This window comes from Podarcis liolepis (assembly GCF_965112155.1).
Source record: "Podarcis liolepis genome assembly, chromosome: 5".
NCBI lineage: Eukaryota > Metazoa > Chordata > Lepidosauria > Squamata > Lacertidae > Podarcis > Podarcis liolepis.
In genome coordinates, this window is record NC_139556.1 from 96,457,430 (window position 1) to 96,465,495 (window position 8,066).

Genomic DNA, 8,066 nt, shown 5'->3' on the forward strand with positions numbered 1-8,066 from the left:
ATTGCTTTTCTCCCAAGAAGCAGGCATCTTTTATTTTCGTGACTGCTGTCACCATCTGCAGTGATCATGGAGCCCAAGAAGGAAAAATCTCTCACTGCCATTTCTTCCCCTTCTATTTGCCAGGAGGTGATGGGCCCAGTGGCCATGATCTTAGTTCTTTTGATGTTGAGCTTCAGACCATATTTTGTGCTCTCCTCTTTCACCTTCATTAAAAGGTTCTTTAATTCCTCACTTTCTGCCATCAAAGTTGTGTCATCTGCATATCTGAGGTTGTTGATATTTCTTCCCGCAATCTTAATTCCGGTTTGGGATTCATCCAGTCCAGCCTTTCACATGATGTATTCTGCATATAACTTAAATAAGCAAGGAGACAATAAACAACCTTGTCATATTCCTTTCCCAATTTTGAACCAATCAGTTGTTCCATATCCAGTTCTAACTGTAGCTTCTTGTACCACATAGAAATTTCTCAGGAGACAGATGAGGTGATCAGGTACTCCCATTTCTTTAAGAACTTGCCATAGTTTGCTGTGGTCGACACAGTCAAAGACTTTTGCATAGTCAATGAAGCAGAAGTAGATATTTTTCTGGAACTCTCTGGCTTTCTCCATAATCCAGCGCATGTTTGCAATTTGGTCTCTGGTTCCTCTGCCCCTTCGAAATCCAGCTTGTACTTCTGGGAGTTCTTGGTCCACATACTGCTTAAGCCTGCCTTGTAGAATTTTAAGCATAACCTTGCTAGCGTGTGAAATGAGCATAATTGTGTGGCAGTTGGAGCATTGTTTGGCACTGCCCTTCTTTGGGATTGGAATGTAGAATGATCGTCTCCAATCCTCTGGCCACTGCTGAGTTTTCCAAACCTTCTGGCATATTGAGTGTAGCACCTTAACAGCATCATCTTTAAAGATTTTAAATAGTTCAGCTGGAATTTGCCATTTCAGGGTATCAGCAATTTTCTGGGAAGTTTTAAAAAGGCAACAGGGGTAGAGATCTCAGATAATGTGTAGCAGGCTGGAGGCTGCTGAAAAAAGAATATGTTTGCATTCACCAGAGGGAACAGGATGACTTTGGCTAATGTGTAAACTGTCCAAACTTTCTGAGCTGTAGTCTGAACAGGCAGTGGGCTCATCTGGGTAATAGAAAGAAAATCTGTGCTCTGTAGGATGTGACAGGATGGGGTAGCCTTTTCTGCGGTTTTACTGCAGAGTGAGGGGGATAGAGACTTCCATTATGCTCTTCCGTAGAGGCAATGTTGGGAGGTTTGCACAATGTCTACAGCCATACTACCCTGAACATGCCTGAAGTTGGAAGCTAAGCAGGGTCAGACCTGGTTAGTACTTGGATGGGAGACCGCCTGGGGAAAAAGGGTGCCATAGTATGCCTTTGCCTCCCCCTCTGTGCTTTTCCCTCTCCATTTGCCACACCACTGGCTGCTCTTTCATCATTAGTTTTTTCATCCACTACTATTCTGGCATCCCCTTTTAGCCTTGCTATTCTGCAGCTACTTCCTCCCTTTCGCTACAGACTCCATGCCAGAGAACACTTGCTGCTTTTTAGAGTGCCAGGTCCACTGAGCACGTGCCTGCCCTTTACCTGAGGCCTCAGGACAGGTTGCAACACTTAAATATATAAGTAGAAAGCAAATAGAACAGAACAGTAAAACCATAAAAGTGTAAAAACAATTAAATATATTTACATATATAAAATAATACAAACCTTTAAAAACAGTTCTGCATGCAAAGGCAGTTAAGATAGTTCCAGTACAGATGTAGACTGGAGAAATAATAATAATAATAATAATAATAATAATAATAATAATAATACACTTGAAAGGCATGCTGATGAATCTTTCCCTTCGGGTTTCCCTCATATCCTCCTTTTCCCAGGTTCTAGCACAGTTCACCACATTTACACATCTTTGCAATTTTTTTAAAGAAGTGCTTATGATAAATAATCAGTATTTAAGTAAAACTTTTTATCAGTGTGCATAATTTCACAAACAGATCCCCTAAATGCATTTTTTATGTTGTTTTTGTTAATATTTGCATTTTGTTTGCACTTGCTCCTAATACGTGCATTTTTGTGTTGGAGAACTGCATCATAAAATTCTGAGGCATGCAAAGGGTACCTGCATTTCAGTTTATGCGTTGTTTCAGGAAGCATGAAGTTATGCACACTTTCCCTGCTTCCCAGTTCCAGGCATACATCCTTGATTGATTAAAATGGGGAGCCAGCAAAGAAAATAAATCAGCCGAGGGTGTAGAACTACAGGGTAGTAGGACCTACTGACTGCCAACAGAGGGCATCCTTGAATAAGAGGAAGCAAAGGGAAGGAAATAAGACGAAATAGCTTAGAAAAGAGCCAAGTCTGGAATTACACCTCCTCCCTGTTTTAACTTTATTGCTGTATTCATTACCTCAAAGATGCACCATGGTCTTGGATACCATCATTAAAGCAAAACCAAAAAAAAAGAGGGGAGGGAGTTTTGTACTGGAAGCTAAACAGAACAATAAAAATACTTTGTTGTTGTTTACAAAAATACTTTGTAGTTTGATTAAATTGGGACTGGCTCGCGATACTCTTATCACTCCCAGGAATATGTGTGGGTTTGTGTCCTTATTACACTGATAAGCAATAAATACCCTTCATTTCTCCACATTATCCATAGTCCCTTTGAAATTTCCTTTGGCAGCATCTCACGGCCACTGCCTTAGAGAAACTGAAAGAATCAGGGCAGGACATACGTTCTCAAGCCAGCTGAAAGATGTGTTGTTGGGAGAGTCAATAAAGACATTCATTTATGATTTTATTGGTTTACAAAGGTATATGCCCTGTCTCTTTTTTCAGGTTGTGCAGGTATTTGGGGCTTATTCTTAGTTTTTTGTGTGAGAAAATAAATGAGTGTAGCTTTTCCTCCTGCCACTTCTGGGTTGAGGGAATCCAGATTGGGATGGTTTGGAATAAATAGATTAGTTAGATTTGGGGTTAATGGATTTATTGCCCTTTGTTAACAGCATGGCGATTTCCCTGACTTCCTTGCATACCACTGTATCATTCACCAGCAAGTTTTGGCAAGCAAGAGATCGAACACAAAAATGTCATGGACGTAGCTTTTAAAATTGTAAATTCGATTCGTGGAAAATCACTTCTAAGGTGGCAACCCGAAGTAATTTTACACACAGATGTAAGGTGGCTCAGTAGGTACAAATTTTTGCTAAGATTTCGCAGTTTGTTGAAAGAAATAATATCCTTTTTGAAGGAGAGAGGAGATGAGTACGCTCAGTTAGAAGATGAGGAGTGGTTGTTTGATCTGGCTTTCCTTGTTGATTTCACAGGTAAACTTGGTGATATGAACCTAGAGCTACAAGGTAAAGGTAAATGCATTGGAGAGATGATGAGCATAGTTTCATCCTACAAAACAAAATTTAAGCTAATGATGAGTGATCTTACAATCAATACCTTTGATCACTTTCCTAATACGCAGGACCATCTGAAAAAAAATAAATCCTGATTTTGTTTTTCAAACAGAAAAGTACGTGGCCAAAATTGGTTCTGTTATTCAGGAGTTTGAAAAGAGATTTGGTGACTTCCAAAAAATTGAGTCAATTGTAGAGTACATGTCATTTCCATTCAAATCTGATTTGGACATTAAAGAAATTGCAGTCACTATTGGTAAAAATTGTGTTGCTCACCAGGCCAGGCTATCCCACCCCGTAGACCTTGCCAAACCCCACTCAGTCCCATTCAGTAAGGAGAGGGGAATCTTTTTGGTTCCATGAGCCAGATCTTTTTCTAGATTGTTCTCCTGGGCCAAATTTGACAAGTAGGTGGTGCCTGATTCCACTTTAGCAGGAGATTTTTATGTACACCCCTTTCTGATTCAGGGAGTGGTGTGCATTAAAAACCTACCTCCCAAAAAAGGAACTTTCCTCTTCATTTTAGCAGAGATTTCCTTGCAGGTTTGCTTGGAATCCTCTGCTAAAATAACGGGGGGAGCAGACTCGGTTTTAGCATTTGCAATGCAAAACCCTTCATTAATCAGGAGAGGGTTTGCACAGCAGAGCAGGACAGTTTCTAGGGAGCTGCCCTGCCAGTTTCTCAATGGCTCATTTGGGCAGCCTGCCTGCCCACCCGCTTCATTTGAGTCTCCCTCCTCTGCTTCCATTCTACACAGGGTTGCAGGTGGCACTGTGGTCTAAACCACTGAGCCTTGGGCTTGTCAATCAGAAGGTCAGTGGTTCGAATCCCCACGACGGAGTGAGCTCCCGTTGCTCGATCCCAGCTCCTGCCAACCTAGCAGTTCAAAAGCATGCCAAAAAGTGCAAGTAGATAAAAAGGTACTGCTCTGGCGGGAAGGTAAACGGCGTTTCCGTGCGCTGCTCTGGTTTCGGTGTTCTGTTGTGCCAGAAACGGCTTAGTCATGCTGGCCACATGACCCGGAAAAACTGCGGACAAATGCCAGCTCCCTTGGCCTGTAAAGCAAGATGAGCGCCGCAACCCCAGAGTCATCTGCGACTGGACTTGATTGTTAGGGGTCCTTTACCTTTACCTCTGCTTCCATTCTACACAGGGTCCAACATTGCTGTGATGGTAGATACATTTAAATGATAGAATATTCTTACTCTTAATGTCAGCTGGCAATGTTTTTTTTGTTGCTGTTGCTGTTCTCTTAGAAATTACTATGCATTGTTATTTTTTCTCTTCTCTTTTTTTGCTATATTCACAAATTAAAAATTGAATGAAAAAGTGAAAAACATACACACCCTAAATAATGGTTATAAAGCAGTTTATAGCAGGAGGGAGAGAATAAATGAGAACTCAAAAATGCTCAGTCTGCAGTTGTATTTTGGTGCTCTCCAATTAAAATAACCAATCTGCTTAACTCAGCTGCTTCGTTGAATAGATACGGATCTTGAAATATACTCAGAGTCGCAAAGTGATTTCATGCTCTTTATTCAGCTCATAGTGGTGAGGAGGAATGAGTGAATGTCCCCTCAAAGTATCTGCTTTATATACATTATTTACACAGTGGGCTGCACATGATTGGCTAATTCTGGAATTCTACTGTAAGCCAATCAGGTTGTGGATTCACTTATATCTGGAGCATGATTGGGTGGTTCCTGCCAACCAATCATACTGCTGCATTGTTCTAGGACCAATCAGACTGCTGCATTCTGAATCCTATTGTTCTAGGACCAATCAGACTGCTGCAGTTTGGATCCTATTCAACTCAGTACATAACAGATCTAGACAACCCTTTACATTGGTGTTGGTTCTGTCTCCTCTTTCTAAACACATGGCTATATGATCAACCATCCTTGTGCTACCATTTTCTGTGGGAAAACAACATTCCCTGTGTGGGAAGATCCCCTCCCAAAAGATGAGATATTCATATTCTAATCAAGTAGAGTTAATAAATGTTAATCCGAGTTAAAAAGCAAACCTGTTCTCAGAAGTGTCAACTAAAGACATGTCACAGTTCAAGAAAGTTCCTTCATCAGGAGCAACTGTAGACTTTCACAGTCATGGTGCCAAGCAGACACCTGATAGTTGTGCAAGCTGCTTTGGCTGCTCTGTAGAAGGAGCAACCCGAGACATTTCAACCTGGGATAAATGCATTCTATGTGGGGCTTCACTTGTGCATGACCTGGAAGCTGCAGTTAGTGCAGAAAGCTGCAGCACGATTGCTGACAGGAGTGAGGCCTTGTCAGCATGTAACACCTATGCTCAGAGCTCTGCACCGGTTGCCAATCTGCTTCCAGGCCAGGTTCAAGGTATTACTATTGGCATATAAAACTCTTAACAATTTGGGGCCAGCTTACCTGCAAGATCCCCTTCTCCATATGTGTCCAAACATGCAGGCTGGCACTGTTACAGATCACACATAATAGCCGCTCCGCATTTCTAAGAACTCGATCATTTAGTGTGGCACTTTGGAACTCCCTATTGAAATCAAACAGGCGTCTTCATTGTACACTTTTCGGCGCCTGCTAAAAACATTCCTGTTTAGACAAGCCTACTCAGATTCTTAGAAAGTTGAGGCAGTCTTAATCTGTTTTAGTATTTTAGCTTTTGTATGTTTTAAAGTGTGGTCATAACCTTTTCCTTAATATTTCTGTTTTATCTTTGGTAAACCGCTTTGAGATTTTTGGACAACCTAGAGGTGTATACATTTTATAAATAAATAAATGTTATTGATTGGAAGTTTTGAGAAGAGTTTCTCTTTTTTAGATTATTCATGCTAAAGCTCCTCCAGCTACCATACCAGAGTCCCCAGATCTGGTGCCAGACTTAAGGGTCTCTCAGTATGGTACCCCCAAGAGGCCCCCTAACACAAGCACACACACACATAGTGTGATTGCACAGGAATGGTGCCCCCCGACATTTAGTCATACACATTTATTTCAGTCTCCTTCATGGATCACTGCCTTTTTGTGGCAAAGGGGCTTAAACAACTCAGAGAAGGTATGAGCTATGCCGTGCAGGGCCACCCAAGATGGACAGGTCATAGTGGAGAGTTTTGACTAAACGTGATCCACCTGGAGTAGGAACCGGCAAGCCACTCCAGTATCCCTGCCAAGAAAAACTCCATGGACAAAGACAACAGGCATATAAAAGTTATGACGCTGGAAGATGAGCCCCTCAGGTTGGAAGGCGTCCAACATGCTACTGAGGAAGAGCAGAGGACAAGTACAAGTAGATTCAGAGCTGATGAAGCGGCTGGGCCAAAGCCGAAAGGTCGTTCAGTTGTGGATATGTCTGGAAGCGAAAGGAAAGTCCAATGCTTTAAAGAAAAATATTGCATAGGAACCTGGAATGTAAGAACCATGAACCTTGGTAAGCTGGATGTGGTCAAAAATGAGATGGCAAGAATAAATATTGACATCCTGGGCATCAGTGAACTAAAATGGACGGGAATGGGCGAATTCAGTTTGGTTGACCATCATACCTACTACTGTGGGCAAGAATCCCGTAGAAGAAATGGAGTGGCCCTCATAGTCAACAAAAGAATGGCAAAAGCTGTACTGGGGTACAGTCTCAAAAATGATAGATGATCCCGATACGAATTCAAGGCAGACCTTTTAACATCACAGTAATCCAAATTTATGCACCAACTACCGGTGCTGAAGAAACTGAAATTGACCAATTCTATGAAGGCTTACAACACCTTCTAGAAATGACACCAAAGAAGGATGTTCTTCTCATTATAGGGGATTGGAACGCTAAAGTAGGGCGTCAAGAGATAAAAGGAACAACTGGCAAGTTTGGCCTTGGAGATCAAAACAAAGCAGGGCAAAGGTTAATAGAGTTCTGTCAAGAGAACAAGCTGGTCATCACAAACATGCTTTTCCAACTACACAAGAGATGATTTTACACATGGACATCACCAGATGGGCAGCATCGAAATCAGATTGATTATATTCTCTGCAGCCAAAGATGGAGAAGCTCTATACAGACAGCAAAAACAAGACTTGGAGCTGACTGTGGCTCAGATCATCAGCTTCTTATAGCAAAATTCAAGCTTAAACTGAAGAAAGTAGGAAAAACCACTGGGCCGGTAAGATACAATCTAAATCATATCCCTTATGAATACACAGTGGAAGTGAGAAACAGGTTTAAGGACTTAGATTTGGTGGACAGAGTGCCTGAAGAACTATGGATGGAGGCTCGCAACATTAAACAGGAGGCAGCAACTAAAACCATCCCAATGAAAAGGAAATGCAAGAAAGCAAAGTGGCTGTCCAACGAGGCCTTACAAATAGCGGGGGAGAGAAGGCAAGCAAAATGCGAGGGAGACAGGAAATTGAATGCAGATTTCCAAAGAATAGCAAGGAGAGACAAGAAGGCCTTCTTAAACAAGCAATGCAAAGAAATAGAGGAAAACAATAGAATGGGAAAAACCAGAGATCTGTTCAAGAAAATTGGAGATATGAAAGGAACTTTTCGTACAAAGCTTACCTGTTAGGAGTGCGTGCAGGAGCCAGGCCCTGTGACCAGTAGGGCTTCGCAGGACTGGGGCCTTCCTAAGTTTGTTCTGGAGAGGCAAGGTGCAGCCGCACAGTGA